We start from the raw sequence: 22,833 nt of genomic DNA, 5'->3' as shown, positions 1-22,833 counted from the left end.
GAGCTAAGTTCCAGTCATACCATAAAATCAAGTTTATCTAGTCTTGGAGCATTGCACAGAGGTGGGAGGTGGAGGAATTGGGCTTGAAAGCAGGTCATTGTAGGTTAAAATCTTGAACTTGGTGCTGCTCTAGTACCCCTTCAGTGAGGTACTCACCAGGACTGCCTCATTACATACACAGCTGCATGGATATGCATGTATGGATACACAGATGGCTATATAAAAATTGTAAGCTATGTAGGTTGTCTATTATAATGCCATAAGTTAAGTAAATAAATAATATTTTGCACAATGTAATATGCCGAACAATTCAAGAAAAATTGTTACAAAGATCAGCTCCCAGGTAAAGATCTGGTCCTGTGTATACAATGTCATTGTCAAAGGGTGACTTGTATGATAAGCCCATCAGACACTGTGACCATCATAGTACAGCAATCCTCCCATTACCATTGACTTATGTGACTAAACTGGTTTTAAGAACCAGAATCATATGTAGAGTGGTAAGACCTGCTGATGTATTATTACAATGAAGCATGGGAGGACATGCTATAATTCAGAATAAGTCTCCCATGTTACCTTGAACAGGACTTGTATTTCCTTATGCCATTATAACGCTTTCCAATTAAACAGCATTTTATCAATGGTTTAGAACACCAAGAGACTATACATACCAACACAACAACCTCTGATATGAGAGCAGGCCTCAGGAGGTTACTGTAAATATCTAAACCTGGCCACAATTACTGGTAATTACAATCAGCATAGCTAGTCACCACAGCATCCACTGACTGACATCTCATTCCTCTGGCTAAAACTCTCACATATGTGCTAACTATGAAAGTATAGGAATGCTTACCATAAGATTTAATTAGGTTTTGTTTTGTTTTTAATTTGCCTATTACCTGTTGAGAAATGTGCAAATAAATGACAGACACCTTGGTCCTGATTTGTTCAGCAGACAGTGATCAGAAAATATAACCTAATCTTCAACATTGTTAAAATGATATGGTTGTATGATGTAATACATAAACTCATCTATGTGGAGTTGTGCAGTAATGGTCAACCATGAATTTTCACTTTGAATCTTAATTGCTCATGATTTTTTGACATTTTATATAAAATGCTGCCATTCTAAAAATGTGAAATTCTCAAATCTGTTAAATAAAAAAGCTTCATCTGTTTACTAGTAGTTTATTGTGATTAAATGACACAAAATACCACTCTTCCACCCTCCCTCAACCCCACAGACACACTCACAAGAAGGCAGGCAGACAGACCCTCATGAATCCACACACACAAACACACACGAACGCATGCATGCACACACACACAAATCCAGGTTTTGGGGCAGAGAAACAAGACTCTTGCTATTTCGATGATCTTATCTCAAACTTTGTATTGAAAGGAGAGCTCTCTGACATCTGACTGCACATTTTCTCATGATTAACTGGAATGTCTTTTAATCAAATTGAAGATATTTAGGTGGTAGTCTAAATATCTTCAATTTAGTCTTGCTCTTAATCCAGGAAAATGCTTTTTGGTCTGTGAAAAGGAGCTTCACTCATGAGTCATATTACATGAATAGAAGAAGGTAAAGAAGTTTCCATTACAACATTATCGCTTGATTTTTTTCAAGACCACTGAAACACAATATTCTACAATACAAGACAAATTTGAACCCTGTGTACTATATCAAGGTCGAATTGTTTGAAGCATAACATATGGAATACAGATCTGTACTTCACACCATGATCAGCATTTTACATTGAAATAAAGCAGCAAGCACATTATAGTGAAACATTTTTTTTTGTTATTTATTCATGTTTTTGCATAAATAGGATGCTTTAAGATATTTTTCATGAAGGATGGCCTGAGAAAAGGATGAATATCCTTGAATATTCTTCAGTGCAAACAACTCCAAAGTGTCTCTGAATAGCATATTGGGACGTTTTTTCTAACCCAGCACAGAGCAAGGCCATTTTGGCTGGAGGTTTATTCAGTTGTTTTTCATAAGAAGAGTACAAAAAAAAAAAAAAAAAAAAAAAAAACAGGATCAGAAGGGGGATCAAAGCTAGCTTTGTGTTTTATACACATCACAGATGCCTTGTTCAGATTTCACGAGCCTCTAGTTTTCCTCCTTTGCTGCTTCCCCAGGCATTACTGACTGTCCTAATTCCATCTAAGAGTCTCAGAATCTTCAATAAGCAATTGATAATATTGTATTAATTTAATGACAGGATTATGCAGGCAGCTTCAAAGGTTGGCATTATCATAGACAGCTTTTTTTTTCATAGGCCCCAAAACCAGATGAGAAGTGTAACTGTTTTAAGTGTGCAATGCAGCTTCTGCAGAAATAAAACCAATGAAGTCAGTGACATGAGATTTATGAAAAGCAGATACAGACAGAAGCCAGAATGGTATCAACGACACGGTGTGCCTGTCAGGAGAGGTTCATTCCCCCAGCCTGGTCGCTCCTCCTGTCTGCCCACTTTTCCTGACTTACATTTGTTAATGATTTGCTTTCCGTTCCTTTCATGTTGTGTGTGCATCAAAGAGTCCCTTTCAATCTGTCTCCCACTGACAAACTGCCAGAAAACAGGAAGAGTGAAGCCAACAAATATTATACACTCTTGGTTTTTTTTTAAACTTATTTCTCATACAACAGAGGAGAGTGAAATAAATATAAAGGCCAGTATAGACAGGACCAATGTCAGGAAACTAGACCGTCAGGCCAAAAAATATACCCCGTCAGACATGCAGGATGGTTGTAAATGGATGTAGTCTGAAGCCATTTCCCCCCGTTCTACATGTCGAATCTTGGTTAGCCATCAGCAAAAACCCTTCAAGTCAATCAGAGAGCAAGAGGGTGTGAGATGGGGGGGGGGGGGGGGGGGGGGGCTGGCATGTGGGGTAAAGATTGCAGCATAAGCAATAAAAGCATTTTTGAAATCTTTCAGTATTCACAGATAAATTAAAATCAACCACAGGCTGTTCAAAGAAACAGTTAGAAAGAGGTCCATATGAGTCATAGATGCTCAAGTACAAACACAAGGACGTGGTTAGGCTAACATTATGCTGAATTGAAGCTCTCTCTGGGATAAACTTGAAAAGACATCTGATGCATCACTCTACAGTCCCTACTATCACCGTCACATCTTCTGTCGAGCATGAGAGAGAGAATGTTGGACTTTCTTTACCTTGAACTGTGAAGGTTACACCAATGAAGCACTGTGTCTGCCTTGTAGTTTAATAGAATGTTGATTAGTCAGCACTGTGTCTGCCTTGTAGTTTAATAGAATGTTGATTAGTCCTGAACAATTGCCAGTCCTGACACAATGGTGGGTTGAGACCTTAAAAATGCTGCATTTGGAATATAATGAAACATCACTTGAAAAAGTGTCACATTAACAAAACAATCTTTTTAAAAGTCTGTCGTTTTTCATGAAATGCCACCCAAGAAATAAATGGCTCCCAAAAAAGTTAGCTTGAACAGGCCTGGTATCTGTTGCTCACTAAAGTACTTTTCAATAGATCAGCTCAATATGCTATAGCTTTCTGACATGTTTCATTTTTGACAGAAGATGAAGACACACATTTTTGATCTTCTTCATTACTAGAGGCAAAATAGTTTTGTCATCCAAAATTTTCTATATTAAAAAATGGTCTCAAATGGTTTGACCACTGCTAATACTAGTGATGGTGTTAGATGTGTGCAATGCATCCAAGCTAGCAAGATAGGAAGAAGTGATACTAAATTGAAGATCAAATGATAATATATATTACTACCACTACTGCTACTACTACTACTAATAATACTAATACAAAAGTTTTCTTCAGGTAGAGTGTTCCTCTGATGCACCTTTAAGCATTACAAAGAGCTGTCAGTTTAGAATACTGCCCATAGAACCACAGTCAGATACATGGGTCTTTACATAAAAGAGTGGAAGATTTACATTTACATTTACATTTATTTATTTAGCAGATGCTTTTATCCAAAGCGACTTACAAAAGTGCATATAGCAAGTATAGCGACAGTACGGGGACAGGATGTGTACAGTTCCACAATGAGACAGTTCTCAGCTGAGAGCAGCGTTTGCTTGAGGACATAGTACTATTAAATTTGTACAATTACAGCCTATAGGGCAGCTAATACGATGCACTTTCAAAGATGGACTCACATCAGTCTCCCTAAGGGTGTTTGCAGCTTTTGAGCCACTGTGTCACATTTTCAAATTCATATTCCCACAATCCTGAAACATGAAGTACAATCTCAGAGACTATGAAGCATGAGGATTTACACTTGCACGGTGGCAGTATTGTAGTTTAGCAGGAGTGTAGCATAGTCGTTAAGGAGCAGAAATTGTAAATGAAAGGTTGCCAGTTTGATTCCCCACTGGGGCACTGCTGCTATACCCTTGGGCAAGGTACTTAACCCACAATTGCCTCAGTAAATATCCAGTTGTATAAATGGATAACATTGTTAAAAAAAAATATATAAGTTGCTCTGTATAAGAGTGTCTGCTAAATGCCAATAATGTAATGTAATTTAACAACAAATGAAGAGAGTATGAAGGGATGAGCTGTTGCCCTGCTTTGCAGCTACAACAACAGTATTTGCTTGAAAAGGCCATCAGTATGCAACTCAAGAAAGCAGCATGCATTAGAACAGGAGCTGTAAAGAAATTATCTGGGCCTATTAATCATCCAGAAGCACATGCAGTTTGTATAAGATGTTTATTTATTGATCCTGTTTAAATATTTTCAATATGCGTGACTTCCCTACTAAAATTTGCCTGCCAGACACCTTAAAAACTCTGTAGCTTTTGTGTCAGTGCCAGGGAAGGTAGTTTAATCTTTATTTTTTAAGAATAAACTGTTCAAGATGGAGTCTTTTTGACTGAACTTCAAATCCTTCTGGAGAACACCTGTGATTTGTGGACATTAATGTGATATTCATTTGGAAGGCCATGCGTTTTGGGACACACCAGAGTCTGTGGCTTTTGGAAAGGAAGGCTTTGGCTCCATTTCTCCAAGTCTCATCTGCAATTTAACAGAGAATCCATTACTTGGGCTGCAGCATCAAGAAGGAGCATAATGACTGAATCATAGAAGGCACAGAGCTATATCTCTTTATATCTCTTAGTGAAAGGGGAAACAGATCAATTACATCGGTAAGTAACATGGCCATGTCGGATATCTTTCTTCTTACCTTTGACTAGAATTCAGTCAGAACTGTGGCCACTGACTTATGTCTACTGGATTAAGTTTTCTCTTCTTTTAAAATCTTATTTTGAGGATGATGACGCAATGGGGGTCTGCGTTGCACCTTCATGGGAAAGTTAATTACTTCATAACAGTTACCAGCTCATTATTCTCACTTGAAAGTGTCATCAGCTCACACCTAAACACTTTAAAACAAGTGAATTACACATGCTCTCAAGAGTCTCAGCTGGCAAAGGTACTCACCCTGAGTATAGGTGGTAACCTGTAGCCCAGGCGCTTGACAAGTTGAGCTATTTCATTACCAGTGCTCAAACTTCCAGTTGATTTGATTGTTTATCAGCAGGATGGATAAGCCTTTTTCCTTGCAAGAGTGACCATGGCCAGCAGTGCTAAATATTCACAAGAAACCAGAATGCGTGAAGCCAGTAAATGTTAGTGTCAGCATGTGGGTATTTCTTATTTGAATCTCATGTTCCACAAAGGAGAGCTGGATTACAAGCAACTAGATAGCAGGGCAAAAATAATGCACCCTGTCTGCCATATAAGATGATCATGAATTATTAATGGGCATGACAAGGGAAATGGGAAATGTTTGACTTAAACCTCTTCATTCACCTTAAATTGTGAAGAGATTTTTGCAAAATAAACGATCAAATAATATAAAATCGAGACAAAATGCATGTATCCAGAGTCATTTTTTCACTGGATGAGGCAGATTTGTTTTCCTCTACAGTAATAGATTTAAAAACAGGTCTCAAAGGAGGACACATATTAAATCTATGCCAGAGTTTCTCAAGATTAAAACACTTACAGAACAAAACAAGCATATTCATACTATGGATTGCCTGTATTCCTTAAGGTGCACCTCACTGAAAGGAAAAGCATAAAATTGCTTCACAGTTTAAAAAATGAAATTTGGTTATTAAAGCATTATAATTAATACATCTTCAGTTCAGAAGCGTGCATTTCAAAACAGGACTCAGACAAATGGCCTGAATCATTTGGTCAGCTGGTGCCCATGCACTCCTTGCACGCTTATTTTGTTTTCCCCTGCAGCCACAGAGTGGATTCAGAGAGGAGACATCAAGCCTGCCTGACACGAATTGTTTTGTATTGTAATAGAATAGAATGAATAGAATTAGTTCTGATAAATTGCCAGTCCTGACACAGTTCAGTTCATGAATTACTATTGTGGCAATGGCCAACATTATTCCATTCTATGTTGTTTTATCTTGCTTCTGTCAGACTGCCTCAATCAACTCCAGACAATTAGGGTGGCATTTTAAATGAATTCCTCTTCACGGCAATGGTGTGGTAAATCTCTAACAAAGTTGGAGTACAGTTGTAATGGTATTAAGTGCACATGGCCAATGTGAACCTGTGGTCTTGCCAGTATTTGTTTGAAAGTACATGTATCATGAAAAATAACTACAGGACAAATAAAACTATTACCATGATCTTACACAGTAGGACCATGACAGGATCAACCCAGAGCCAAAAAAAAGACTAGAAAATACACATCTGGACCTCCTGCAGTCACCATATAAAACTGTATGTGACCAGACAGCCTAGACAGTCAATGTTACTAAAGCCAGCATGGATTCTCAATTAAAATTTCTAGGCAACAAAGGAGGATTGTTGCCTTAGGCAAGTCTTAACTTGGACTGCCGATTAATCAACCGGCTAATGAGTGCAAAGTACTTTAAAATGAAACCAGGCTCTCTGCTCTTCCATGGGGGGAAAAAAGAAAAGAAAGTAAACAAAGGGATAGATAGAGGATGGATAGATAAATCTTCCTCACCTGTGAATAAAATGTTATAAAACAAATAGTTTGTTAGGTTTTAGGTATTGAATATATACCAATTCATCCAGAATCAGTAATGAGAAACAGAGGGAAACACACTGGATGGTCACATTGGGAAATATCACCCCTCATAGGATAGAAGCAATACCAGTACTAGTGCATTATAGTTCTAGCTGACAAATTGATTTAGCCAGTTTTGATACAATAGTTGTTTTATGATTGGATCTGTCAGTGCTGGTATCTCGTGACACTGTATTTACAGAAAGGCTCTGTGTGTTTTATGGCTTCCACCTGCCATGTGGTCCCGGTTAGTTCCAACACATGCAAGCGCTAATCAGCACAGCACGTCTCCTGCATTCCTCAAATGCGGCCCTAGTGGATCAAAGCCCAGCCATCAAGAACTGGAAGTGATGTCACCAAGCAGCCCTGTTCAGTAGTGTGACAAATAGAAAACAGCATGGATGTCATCGAAGGGACTGTCACCTATCAGGGATACCACAGGTATGCTGCTGTAACTCATCCAGCACACATGTGTTTGGGAGCTATCAGTTTGCTTTGTAGAATAGACGTGCTCACACTCCCTTTGAACGGGTTACTTGTGCCAGGAACGGAAACACACTGTACGTGTGTTGGATAAAACACTCACAAACTGTACAAAAACACATACAGACCATATTGCGCTTTGTTCTTTTCCAAATATGTAGAAGAGCCAGTCATTTTTGTGGACTGGGGAAGAAGAGCTTTCATTAGGGCAATGGTGTCTTTGACAACCTATTCAGATTGACTCAGTCAGTCAGTACACTTGATTTCAGTTAGTCCACTTGCTTTTTTCAGCCTTGTGAAGTTTAGAATACGACTTATAGAGCAGAATATAGTATAATAGAATAACACCCCACTAAGGCTTTTGTAGAATTGGCCAACACGACATGTCATAAAGATACAAAGAACTGGTTCAGTCAGTTATTATCACACTAGATTCAAATACAGACAGTCATGTATCACTTGCAGAAAGAAACCTATGGCTGTCGCTGCAAATTCTCTATATATCCATCTAGGAAACCAGTTTGTTGAAACTCACATGTCCTGAAGACTACAAGTTGCAAAGTGGGGAAACATTAAACTTTTCCATCTGAGTTTACATTCAAGTGCATTTGTGTGACTTGATGAATTAGTCTGTGGTGCACTCCCACAGTGCATGATGACATCACTACATCTGCTCTTAATACATCAGAGTCCATGATGAAAGTCACCATAAATGTGATAGGTCAGTCAAAAAAGGGTTTGGTCTGATGTTCATTTAAAATGTTTTTTGATAACTACAGATTAAAAATAAGTACTGTGTTTGACAAACAGCTGGTTGACAGCTGAATGGACATTCACCTTGGCTATGCTGTGATGACAAGACAATCTCATTATATCATCAGACAGCTTCAGGAATGTTGTGAAAATGTGTTAGTCAAGGAACGCAGGCTATTTGCTTGGGTTCTCAGAGGCAATTCATTCTTCTATTTGCCTTCAACATGCTTTGCTGCAAAAGCGACCACTTAATTTATAGTAGGTGCCTCAATCTAGCACTGAAACAGATGGTCCATGTTACAGCCAACAACAAACACTTGGAAGTTGCTGTGCCATTTGTGGCTGTCTATCTCAGGTCCAGACAACTGAGTTTACCAGATGAGAGTTCAAACAGTACACTAAGCTTAGTATTTATATACTGTATGGACACATAATCCTCAAAAATGAGACACAGTATTCTCAAAATATTCACTCACTTATTAGTGTGACATAGAGCTAAATTCCCAACAAAATACTTGTTTACAAAACCAGTGTCCCATTTCAGATCATTCTGTGATCTGTTGTCAATTAAACCACAGTAATTTTGTGCTCATCCTCTATACTTGGCATTGTAAGTGAACAATAAACATAAAGCTGTCCTACTCACATGCACTCCAGCTTGCATTATTTATTTCCTGCATTCATTTCAAAGTGTAATGTTCTTGGAGTTCAATTTGCAAATTAGTGGAACACAGTTTAATTTTAACACTTGATGTCACTGCAACGCCAAGATACACTACAATGGAATAACTTGAATGAGCCCTATATGAATATGAACTACTTATGCACATGGAATCTGCATATTAATAATTGTTTTGTATGCCGGAAAATGGCAGGTCATTTTAGATGACTGCAGAAAGCCTTGCTTCAGTTTGACCATTTAACTTGACTACGCATCAGTGACTGACAACAGCTGAAGCTACAGTGGACCACACAAAGCGGTCAGAAACATCGGCACTATTCTCAGACCCCTTTCCCTCAGCTGTATACGATAAAACAATATATGCCATGGCAGCCCTTCAATAGAAATATTAACAAACACCAGCCAGAGCACTGAATGGGAGAGGGGAAGAGGTAGATTTCATGCTGTGAGGCTGTGCAGGTGTTTACTCTCGAGCTTACATCAGGCCCAAGGCCCGCCCTGTCTCGCTTCCCATTCCAGTGAAGGACATCCCACCATTGGCGGGGGGGGGGGGGGGGGGGATTCAGTGAAACCCTCCCGCCGGGGGAAGACCCCAGGTCTCTGTGGCTGGTCTGGAGATTGGTTTCTCAGCTGCTCTCTGCACATCTGGACCCGGGATCTCAACATCCCTCATGTGAGATATCTGTGGAAACTCATAGCAGCAGTAGAGCAAACACCTCTAGTACAATTTTTTTCTTTAAGACCTTCTTTTGGTTTTAACACTTACAGCATCATTCCTGTGACCTGCTTTCACACAGTATGTCTTTCCTGTTACCTTATTGCCTTGGTTTTCATTCAGCTGTTACCGGTAAATAAATAGCCAAATACATTTATGCTCTTGACTGTTAGAAATGGAAGTGACAGATTTTGGGCATGAATTATTAATGCTGGTTTGATAACATGAGGGAAATCTTTTGGTGAGAGATTTTTAATGCATTTTTTTGGGGGGGAGAGGAACGTCCTCCAGAAGAACCACCTAGAAGTGTCTCCATTCTCTCTATCATGAGCTTCAGGTCTTGGTCAGCAAGCTCGTATTACCATTAGATAATCACACACACTGAGAACATGTGCCTCCTATTATCCCAAGTTATCACCTCTATTATCGGTCAAATCCAGGAGCCATTCAAGTCCTAGGAATGTCTTTTAGCTCATGGGTATTTTATACACTATGTGCTCATTTCTTTGGAAGACAGAATATCTTTGTTCATATATATTTTGAGAGTACATATTAATGTAAATGACCATATGCTATGGTGTTTCAGAAAGAGTCATTAAGAGTGGCTTGACAACTTCCATACCAAGTGAACAAATGTCCTCTGACAGTGATTATTTCCCATGGGGCTAAGTAAGTCCACAAAATCATAACGCTAAAAAACACAGATGTTCAAAACTGTATGGCCAAAATATTTTTTTTATTATTATCCTCAGACATTCTTTTTTGAATCCCTAATGCTGTGGATAGGCGATACTGACCCATATTCTGATTCACTGATACATAACATTATTCTGGTTACCCATGGTAACTGCACAAACAAAGCTGACCTCCGATGAGGACATGATGAACTGCTATTTAAATAATAAAATAAAAGTCAAGGACAAGATTATTTGTAATGTTAGTTACATGAAGAAATAAAACCAGCAATACTTGCCTGGTCTGCTTTAGTCCATCAAAATGATCATGTAAATGTTAGTTGGCTGTCACTCTTGAATTAACAGCAGGAGAATATTACTGTAAAACCTGGATAATCATTAAGACAAAATCCATTTCCTTCTACAACAAATACATGAGTGGTCAATATAATGTTTCTGTAGTGTATTACTTGTGTAACTCTCATAGTGACACAACTTTTAGCCACCATTTTTTGGTCATGTGACATTTCTTCTATGTTTGGTGTTGTAAGTAGCATAGTCTTTTTGTTGTTACTGTTTGTGATTTCCTGCTGTTATTCATTTTATTGTAATCTATTTTAAACATTCCCTTTGTAATGGAGATCAAATATTCAAAATGTATGATCCTGCATCATTTTATTAATATGATACATGCCCCCCATAATTTTAATCTGAGTGAGAACCAAACAAGAAACTTAATGATTCCTCAGTCCTTGGATTTTGCAACCCACAGGAAGAGGTAGCTGGGAGTTTTAAAATTAAATCAGAAAACTAGGTTCAAGGATCTGAACAGTATGATGTAAATACTTTCCATGTTCATGCAGATTTTTTCACATCTGGAGGAGATTAAGGGGATAGTAACCCTTATCTTTGCAGCTATATGAAAAGTAAGACTCTCTTTCAACTTTTCTGCTTGTGTTAATGAAAACAAAACAGTGTACAAGACGTCTCTTTGTGACACCCTGTTTTAAGTCAAATTATCTCCATCAGGTGTTGACTTTATTGTATGAATGAAAGCTTTTCAGAACCAGAAGACCCATGGTGACATTAGAATTTGGGATAGATTTTGAGGCTTGACGAGCTGCAATTAGTATTAAGTAAATAGCAAACCATACATCAGCCATCACTTTATGATTATGGTTTTTACATGTCTATGATTACAATATCTGAGGATTTCTGTCACAGTTGTCAAAAACTCTGAAAGATTCAAATTATTTGTTTTAGGCTGCAAATATTATTTGAAATCAAAATGTATGGTGCACATATGCTGTTTTCAATGACAAAACACACAGAATCCTACTTTGAGGTGGAATCTGCATATGATTTCATGACATAAATGTGGACCCATAATAGCAGCAGGCTGTTTAACACACTGGAGAAATGAACCCAGCACTGACATAAGGTGAATGATTCCAGTCGCCACCAGGACAGATCTATTTTGAGAATACCCAACTGTTCAAGAATGCCAAATACACTGATGGAAAAAAGGTTCCTTTGTAAATAAATGAAGACGTTTGGCTTGGTGGCTTTCTCGGTCTTAGTAAGCTTAACATTTTGCATGATGGCTGGGGTGTGATTTACGTATTGGGAGTCACCCTTGTCTTCTTTGGCTAGTTTGGTAGCTTGACAGCATATTTAAAAGCCTGCCTGTCACTGCTTGGCTGCTTTCTTACTAAGAGGTGTTTGAGATCTTTCGCCAGTTGGACCTATTTGCATGCTGGACCAGTATACTCCAGACTATGTTTCTACTTCAGGACTGAAGCAAATTTACGCATGTGAACACATATTTTCTCAGTGAGTGAACTGTATAGAATGCAGGATGTACAATATCCTATACAAATGACACCTTCCTTTATTAAACTTAGCATATGTTTTAAAATTGTCTCTTACAAGTAGACTCTTTTAATGGAGACACATTATTTATTTTCTTTATTTCTTCTTGACCATCCAGTGTCTTCTTTATGTATTTATTTATTTTGTTGTGTTTTACTTTGAGGGCATGATTATACTGTTGAAGAGTTGACAGACAATTTTAATGCAAGAAATGAAAATGTGGTAATTTTCACATTTGCATCAAACTGTGATTGTGCATACCTAAAAGCTCAAACAAAAGTCATGAGGCAGAAGGGGAAAGGCCATTGGGATACTGAGGGAAAGAATGTCCATGTCCAGGGTCACCAGCCACATGTCACCACTCTTGTGCTAGATGAGCGTATTAGATTGAGGCATCTCTGGGGTTGACATTCCAGACTGCACAAAGACAGCTAGATCAGCTGTTTCCAGATCAGGTTCTGTATCGTATTACTATGGATCTAGGATGTAGGCTTCTAAGCCTACTCTATACCTGTCAGCCTAGTGCTGAATAACTGCTGTGTGATGATATGAGTTCCAATGGTGATTTGATGGAGATACTGTAATGTTACATACCGTTACTTTTTAATCAATGAATAATTGACTATGCTCCTTTTGTCAGCTCAAAATGTTGCCACCATGCTTTGCACTTGACATCACAAAATAAGCTTTAATGTTCTCACATTTACTCATGACAACACATGGCTATGGTAATGTTAAATACATTTGTCAACCTTCTTGGGCACCAGGAAACACCATGCATCAGAGCCATGACCACCATATATATGAACTCAATAAAGTACCTCTTGAGCACTCTGGACGGGTGTGTGCCTCAGGATCCATGACCACAGACATCAACTGGGTTACGCTTAGCAGTACGCTCATTCAGTGGATTTGTATTTCCTGGATATAAATAAATTGTGGAGAACACAAGACATTTTAAGTAGTGCATTGAAAAAATATATTTTGTATTTTGTAATGCATCATAAGTGTCCCAGCATTATGTGCAGACCTTTTTTAATGTGATGATACATTATGAAATATTTTTGTCACAATCATTTGTTGAATTCTAATAGCTCTCTTAAATATACTTACTGATCAATTGTTTAATTGATTATTATATTTATGTTCAAATTGTGTTTTATTTTGAGAAATAATTCCGTTGAATGTACCCCCCGCAAACAGAGAGGGTCTACTGTCATCACCTATGAAAAATTGTACGCTCAAACTAGTGTTGCAATTGAAGTAACCGAAATAGTGCTGCAAAGATTAAATGCAGGAATAATCATTCAATAAGCTCGGGAACCTCCCTTGGAAAACAGATGACTATGCACTGATTTAAATCTGTGCTAACAAGTACTGTGCCTTTGCTCTCCAGACCTGCTGGAATCTGTAGGAAACTGCTGATTAAAGTCTTCCCCTCCGTGCAGCTGTGGTAGGGGCTTTTAGCGTTCCTCCTGGACAGGGCTGGGTTAACGGGGTGTTATTGAGGAGTGTTCGGGGAACATCGCCGAGGATTATTGGTGCATTCAAGGAGAGATGGAAGAGCTGTCATCAGTGCCAGATGCGGTCCCGTTGGGTCTAAACTCTGCTCTCATGCGTTCATACACTAAGTCACTTCACAGGGGAGTGGGCCGAAGAAAAAGAGACTCAACAGCAAGGTCGTGAGCTGATTAAACAATGAGGGAAAAATCTAGGTCACTCTTTAGGCTGGGTCTCTGCCTCTCTGCATCTGTGATTTAGGGGTATAAGTGAGCCTGCTGCATGGATCTTGAGGGAGTTTTTGAAGTGGCTTGTGATGAATGTGTGTCCCCTGTGTATACGAGGGTGGGCCTCTCGGGCACGCACATTAACGGCTACGATTTACGAGTGTCACCTTCTGCCTCTCAAGTCGTGGGGTTCCCTTGCCCTAGTTGTTCCACATCCACAAAGGGCCTCCTCAGGAGTGTGTTAAATCAACAAGTGCGCTTTGTGTTTCTGTGTCCAGGCGGCCTTAGATTCTACCACAGATTTGTCCCATACCAACACATCTTCTTTTGATGTTGAAACAGGTGTCCTGTGTAACTGTGTCAGTTCGTCTGGTTAGAGAGACTATTCTGTTGAATATCTGTCAATTGAAACTTATCAGTGTCAGCTTGTTAATAAATATAACATCTTTTATGCTTTAAAGGATGCTGTTTAGAAAAGAGAGGACAATTAATATTTGCTTTGAAGTTGTTAAGCAATTGTAATAATTAGTGATAGCTGTAAACTCACTTATAATGACAGGTAGCTAGCACCTATTTCAACTGCTTCACTTTGTGTTTCAACCAATTTAATGTCACCACCATGGCCCCTCTGCCTGAAATATTCTCCATGTCACTCAATACTTCACAACAAAAATTGTCACCTGTTATGTAATCATCATTGCTATCACAGAGTTTCCTCACTTGGAGAATGACGACAGAATCAAGGCTCTATTCAGTAGTGGTGGGGAGGCATGATTCTTTGTTGAGCTTACATTGAGTGAGGCAGCTCTTTCACTTTAAATCCATAGGGTCATGATGTCAGCGGTTTACATTACACTCCAGGTTTAGAAGGTCAAAGCCATTGCTTCAGATAGAAACTAGATCCATGAAAATACACAAAAACAAAAAAGATAGATGAATTTATTGTCTTGTCTGAGTTCAAGGTAAAATGTTCTGACATACATTACCAAAATGTTCATTTGAATGTTTTAAAAATAAACCCAAACTTTTCAACTTTTATAAACATTTCCCATTGCCATTTTCCATCACATTTACAATTATTTTATGGTCAACTCAGTTACTGTACAAAACACACACATCTGTTATCTGACATTTGTGGAAACATTGATGCCAAGTTGTGTTTTCTGCTGATGAATGAACTGGCAGATTGTTTTGTCACTTGTAATAATTTAATCCAGCAATTCTATTTGACACAGTAATCAATAGCCACTAAGCAAACTAATCAGAGAAAACACCCCATCCCTCTGACATATTTCACACCTCACCCCTTCTGAAATATGCTCATCTGATTGATTTTATCAAAATGATCATTACTCGGACAGATAGGGATTGGATTTTAGGATTTTTGGATTTTGATTTTTATATTGTTGAATTGAGGGCAACCCAGACAACTCCAAGGTCCACCATAATAGCTACTGCTATTCCTTTTAATTCTGTGTCAGTAGCAAGATTTTCTGCTGTAACAATTGAGAAATTAATGAAAGAATTATATTTAGAGAGCCATTTCTTTAGGTAGTATTTTCTTCCATCCCATTGCCATATCTGCATAACAATATGGGCTCTGAATGTGGTATACTTCATAGGCAATGCCTTCTTGTTGCCATAAATTACATTACATAAAAATATCACTCAATCTGAATTTAATGTTCAGGCCAATATTATGTCATGGAAACAACCATAACAAAGTGATTGTCAATGATTTACACAAACATTATCTTTAGACATCTGTAGACTTGTGTAACTAAGATTTTAGACAATAAAACTTGACAATATTGGAACATATTAGAACTGTTGTTCTAATGCTAGCATGCAATTCATCACCACCAGTAAGATCCTCAGCATTACAAGAAGGCTGTGAAAGAGGCATCTAAATCTACCTTTGTGCTTAAGAGTGGTGACAAATTATCATGGAAGATGTTCTATTCACAGCTTTTTTGGCTTGAGAAGCTCAGAAATATCAGCTTCAACAAAACTCCCTGGAGACAATCAGCACAAATGATCAGTCTCTTGATCGTGGCTAGAGTTCAGTGGTTGGCAGCTCCAGATCTAGCCCTAAGGGTGCATATTTTTGTGTCAGTTCTGTGTGTAGAACTGACAAATTGTTGGACGAAAAGGGTGACCACAGTCCAGGCCTTGCAAAAACCAAATGGCTGGCTCCAGGGACTTGGCACGGGTTATTAGGGAGGGAGGGAGGTTATGGAGTGGGAGAGGAAGGTACAAATGGGCATGGCAGACATGGCAGAAGAGAGAACAGAGTACTTCAATGTAGAGGACGTCACATAAAAATTTACTTTCCAAGGTTCTTTTTTTCTTCTACCTTTAATTTTTTTTTCATAATATATGCATATAATTGTAATTTATGTATATCATTGCTTATTGTCCACATCCTGAATTTATGAGTTCGGTATGTCTTCTGTTTATATATCAGAGACTGGTAAAATTGAATCCCTTGGTGCATGTTGGTCAGTGTAAAGATCAATAAGCCATGCCTGATTTATTCATTTGATCATCTTTGTCTGGCATTTCCAGGGGAGTGTATCACCACCGAAAGAGCAAGAGTCAATGTATTTAACCAATGGGTCAATAGGCTAATCTGCCACAGGTCAAGCCTGTGTTAGTACATGAACTGAGCCTTTCATTATTATCCTGCAGTATCTTACCACCTCTGAAATGCAGTAGCCTTGCTAAAGAACTGTAATGTCTGTCATGTCTCTGGGTGTGTGTCAGTGTTTGGCGCACTGTATTTTAATACATTGGTGAAGATGAATGTGTTTTTTTTAAAATAAGATTGCTGTGTACCAAGAAGATACTCAGTTAAGGCATTTTGGGTAGCTGTGGCACTGTTGTCATTGACACCAGTTGCAAAATGCCTATTCTGTAGAGTTTGGTTTTGATCAAATCATTGTCAAAGTGCATCGTATATGCAACAGCAATTATTCTTTCACAATGAGTGGTACATTGGCGGTCTGGACATCCAGCTTTGCCAACAGACACTGACACTTTCTTTTTTCTCTCCAAAAAGTGTTTTCAGCCCCAATTCAAGCTTGTGACTGAGATTTACTTGTGCTTGTGTCAGTCTGACAGTATGGATAAATTGCTTCATCTGCCACTTCAACAGGGGGTAGGCAGCACAAACTTACCCACATACTACACGTCTGTGAATGGAAAGGTTTTCAAAAACACTTGCATGAGAGGCTTCGCCTTGATATCTCATATTTATATTAGCAGAACAGTACTTATGAGCAACGAGAGCCTGCTAACCAATGCAGTACTAGGCTTTTCTATTATGATAAATAATTGCTTACTTTGCTTTGCATGAACTCATTAGGGAGATTGCTAGCTGTAAAACTTTAAAATTTATTGCTACTTTTTGTCATTGAAGATGTTGCAAATCTTTGATTTTAACAGGTCAAATAAAATATCCTGTCAACTTACAGGCACTAACCTTCTCGGCATATGCCTTCACTTTACTGTTGACCTCAGTATGTCGCAATGTTCACAATTTAGATGAGACATTTGGAAATGTCACTACTGTATTTTTTCATATTCGTATTGCATGAAGTTTTGCAGCTCATGAATGAACTTTTAAATTGATACAACCCACTTTTTTCTTGAGCAGCAGAAGTAGTTCTGAACACTTGAAGTGTCCATGTGCAATTCACAGAGAGGTATTGGATGATTGCACATCAATTTTTCATCAGTTTCCTTTCCTTCTGGTTAGTGAGGCCATGAGACTCTCCCAAACACAATGATTCAAATGTGTCAGACAGGGCTCATTGAGACATTCCTGCAAGCATGTGTAATCTGGAATTAATGTTATTCTGTTTTTTATTTTAGCTACGCATTTGTCACTATGGTCATTGTCATTGTTGTTAAAATAGCCTTTAAAACAAAAGCAGATGCTCTGGTCAAACCTGAACACTCATATTCTACCACGATTTCAGGATGATACCATTTCACATGATCCATGTAAAATCCATGACCACTAGTTAATTAACCAGTAAACTTCCACTGAAGGCAGACAAGGTAGAAAGCATACTGTATCCAGAATGACACAATGAGCATACAATGTACCCTCTGTGAATGCAGTGGTGTAACCACAGCAGTGTGTGTATGTAAGCATAGCAACAGTGGGTTAAGTCCTGAAGAACCCTAGATGACTATGATAAAAGCGGAGACGTGAAAGAGCAGTACTGGCTTCTACAAGCAGGTTTGGACCTGTGAGTGATTAATGTGAGCCCTGGAGCTTTGTTTTTTCAGGGGGAGGATGGGCCTTTCAGCCTCAAGACAGTCAGTGCTGGTGTCTACAGACATTTTCAGAGACCCACATTTGGACAAACAGTGCTTTACTCAGAACCCTATAACAGCTGAATTGTCTGTCTCATCTTACATTTTAAAAGGGGTCAATACAATGTCTGATTCCAGCCTCAGAGAGAACTGCTAAGTGTAGAAAGCTGAGTTTTCCAATACTGTCACCATGGCCTTGCTCCAGCAATGACCAGATTATGGTAAGGGCGTCAGACACTCATACTTCACAATGACTCCGGAAAGATAATGTGGGATTTTGCCTTCAATCCAGATGTTTCTGCTATTTGGAACAGAAGAATGTATGACAATGTAATAATTCCCAGAACTGAATTTTTTACAGATTTTTTTCTGAGGACAAGTAATGTATTAACTTCATCTCCACCTCCAGCTTGACCTACTTCCTGTCCTGTAGCAGCGGACTTGGTGTTTCATTGGCAAATCTAATGATTAACAAATGTACAAATTATCTTGGAAGTGCTCTTTACAAGTGACCTTCTGTTTCTGACCAAATACCCAAGATTAATGCTTCTGAAGATGAATGGTTTAAAGTAGTTTTGTGTTATTAACATAATTAATAATCTGACATACGTATTTAACCTCACTCTTTAGTCCCAGTTCCTCACCCTCATCTAAATGTAGATAAATGGTCTTCTTAAACTCTGCTTTTTCTCACTGTTAATTCCCCAGAACCCTCCAGAGTTAACATCATGACTGGATAAGTGGGTACTTACGTACACTTTTTCATGTAAAATAAATGACCCATTTGCATTCTCATTAATTATACACCAATGCCTTTTACCGTACCAGATAACAAGTCATTGGAGAGGCATTTCTTCTAGTGGAATCTTAACAGAAATCCCTAATTAGCACACCCTCAGCACAGTCAGCGAATGTCATGCTGTTATTGTAGTACTTTACAGGGGAAGACAAACGTTGCTGCTAATGGAGACGTAGTATAAAGTAGACAATAATGTGTGTGTTCATCTTGTCATTGTTAGGAACATGTCTGCCCAAAATTGATGAATGTATTTTGTACGCTCAACATATGCTGCTGACCCGTGTAATTGTATTTCAGATGAGGGACTCTGACTGACACTGATGCTCTACTGGCAAATTTCCCCTCATGTATGTCATTCTCATCCTTTTTTGACAGCTTCCGACTGCATGACAGTTGTTTGCTGTCAGTGCTTTTCATAATGCCACATAATGTAATCCTGCTGTCCTAAGAAAGTCCAGCTTTTCGGGTCTGGGTTCAATTGGTCAAAGATGATGCCTTTCAGTACAAAGAGAAATCAGGAGAACCAGAGAAGGCCCAGGAACACCTCCCCCCCTCCCAACATCAGACATGAGAATAAGCAGAACCATCCCTCACTGACCCATTCATTATACTAGGCAGATTTTTAAATAAAACATTCTCTCTGAACTGCTAAAGGGCTCAATTTTCCAGACACCGTGATAATAACTAGAGGTACACAAAACAATCCTGCTGTATCTGAGTCATGTTAGGTTTCCAAGACGTGTTCCATGCAATAGGTAGGGAGATGTTACTTCTCTGAAAATGTGCTATCTGTCTTTGTCCAACCCAGTCTTATTAAAGCAAAGCAGATGCTTTTCCCTGCCTGCTGATGTGATTTGTAATGCAAAGAGCAATTACACTATTTGGCTAATGGCAGATATTATTCGTCATAAGGTACCATAGTCAAATGGCCAAGGGAGGCATGAGGAAAAATACAGCTAACCAATATTGTTAAAAAAAGATTATAACAGAAAACAAAAAACAAAGCAAAAAACCACAATATTGTTTTTTGGATGGATGCCTTAGACAAATAAAAGTATGACAAATGTAGGAAGGGAGTATGATAGATTCATCTTAAATTATTTATACTCTCTGTCCTCATGCATGAATAAATGGCATGCACTGGTTGCACAAAGGAATCCAGATAAGGGCTATTTAATTAGTTGCTGATGCTGATGATGAGGTATAGAGCAACTTGTTGACATGACTCCACTGCCTACAAAAACAAAAAACAAAACTATCAATAAACTGGCACAGGAAATATTCAATGCTTTTATGAATATTTTTCAATACTTTTTAATACTTTTTCTCCAGTTTGAGGGCAGGGTCATGAAATTTTGTCCATAGATTTGTTGACTGTGCCATTAGAATGAGACTGCTACTGTGGTGGCAGAGTGATATTCTGGTAATCAGAATGTGACAAGAATGTAGTTTGAATGTTGACAATGTCACGATTGGATTGACAGAAAGTGAAATTATCATCCAAAAAAAAAAAAAAAAAGAAAATAAGGAGGGCTATGCACCATTGGTAATAATGACAATGACAAAAAAGTGAGACAGTCATCATCCTCCATCTGACAAGAATAATAAAATCACAAACATTTCATACTCCTGGGCATTATCAATAATCATAGCAAAGAAGATGGTCATCTGCTTTTATAATAAAGACCTGTTTCCATTCCATTGAATCCAGACAGGCCTAAATATGGATACTTGTTCTTATCTCAGGTAATGTTGGGCACACTCAAAAGCATGCCAGCTCATCTTACCATTCATTCATTTTTCATTACCAGTTTTCAGCCATACCTGGAGCCTTTAAGCTAGCTATACACTTGTCTGTCTATGTGTTCAAAACATTCAGATGATTAGATTTTGGATGACCTTTGGATGACACTAAACATACAAACATATTACTACATTTTTCTGTTAATGGCAATAAATACTTCCAAAATGTCAATAAAGTGTTGGAGCAATCAGTGCCTTTTTGTTTCGTTTACTGACAACATGAGTACCAACTAAAATCAATGGGTGGTAATATGACGTATGACTATTTGAGATATACAGGAGATGACAGTTTGAATGCCACCAAGGCGGCCCAGGTACCACAGGTGAGGTAAAATGTACCGCAATGTAATAAAAAGATTGACAAATGGAAGTATGCTGTACCTGAATATAAGTTGAATTAACTGGTGACACTGTAGGGTGACACCAGGACTCATACATTGTCACGGCTCTGTGTGTTGCTGGAGTCAGGGCGTCTGGGCCAGCCAGCCTGTGGTCTCCCATTCAGTGTTTTGCCGTGGGGCACTTTCAATATCTGGTGGCCTCTCCCAGCTGTTTCCAACCATGGTCCGTGATTTATGTCTTTGTTTTTTCCCTGAAAGTCCTTAAAGTCGGCCACATCTCTCAAGTGTCATTTATTTATTTCAATTTATTACTGCAGGACCATTTCCCCTCTGTTGGAACAGCTGGCTTCCAAGGCCACCCTGGGGGATGGTGGGGTAGGAAAGTAAAAGCTTTGTCATCATTAGCCTCTCCAACCCTCTCTGTCTCAGTGTCGGAGGGAGTTACACATGACACTTCCTTTGCCTTTGTGCTCCCTGAGGATTTTCCATTCCAGTGTATCTGAACTACCCTGCTCATGTCCAAAGCTACACTACCCTCTGGCTCAAAACTGTCCTTCTGCAATTTTATAGCTAGTGCAATTGCTTCTGTCAGATGAGGCTGGATAACTAATTTTACAGAAAAATCTGTCCTTTATTGTTGGAGTCTTAGTTATGTTTGGCATTGATTTTACTCTCAGTCTTAGTCTTGTAATTTCAGTTGACAAAGTTATATGGGCCATTTCCTAGTCAGTGTGCCTTTGTAATGATCGTGAAAAGCCTTACATTAAACGCAGAGGTAAAACTGATTGGATGGTTCTGTTATGATGGTTGACTCATCCTCTCCCCTGTGTAAACGCAATCCTGAATCTGTCACTCTGTGCCAGGGAGCACAATGCATCTATTCATGTCTCAGCAAGCTGTCATTACCTCTGCCCTGTGGCTCCGTTCATGGGACTTGGGTCATTTCCTCCTGCCATACTTGGCAGGTGATGGGTCGTACCGAGACATGCCCAGGGTGGGGACTTGGCCAGGATGAGATCTGGCCAATTCGTGCACTCCTCGGAATACAACTCCCCAGAATCGCTTAATGACACACTCAGCGGTATTACATAGAAATTACCTAATGATGACCATTACCGCATTACTGTAAGTCGTTCATCATGGAAAAAGTAATCTGCTGCAATCACACTCTGCCTTTAATTTGCGCTGCAATGATCTGACCGCATTTTAGAGGAGAGTTCCAGTGCACGACGAAGATCAGGTAAAGCCATCAGTGGAGAGCGGAACCCCAGACTAGAGACCTGGCTCCAGTTCTGAACAGGAAGGACAGAGCTGTCTGTTGAAGTGCTCCAGCACCAGAAAGCACTCTGCTGAATCAGACAGTCTACAGACAGGCTGGTTCCCCCAGAGATTCTCGGTCCTCATCTAATATGTTTCGTCACCTTGTCCACCTCCTTGCTCTCAGTGCAGAGATGTGCAGAAAATTTGTAATGTTTTACATCCAACTAAAAAAAGAAAAATTAACCCAGAGTGACATTGTGCATGTGGAAAATGTATCTGCTGGGTTTTGGATGCATATTTTTAATCACCCT

Source organism: Megalops cyprinoides, chromosome 11, assembly GCF_013368585.1.
Source record: "Megalops cyprinoides isolate fMegCyp1 chromosome 11, fMegCyp1.pri, whole genome shotgun sequence".
NCBI lineage: Eukaryota > Metazoa > Chordata > Actinopteri > Elopiformes > Megalopidae > Megalops > Megalops cyprinoides.
This window is presented reverse-complemented; position numbering follows the sequence as displayed.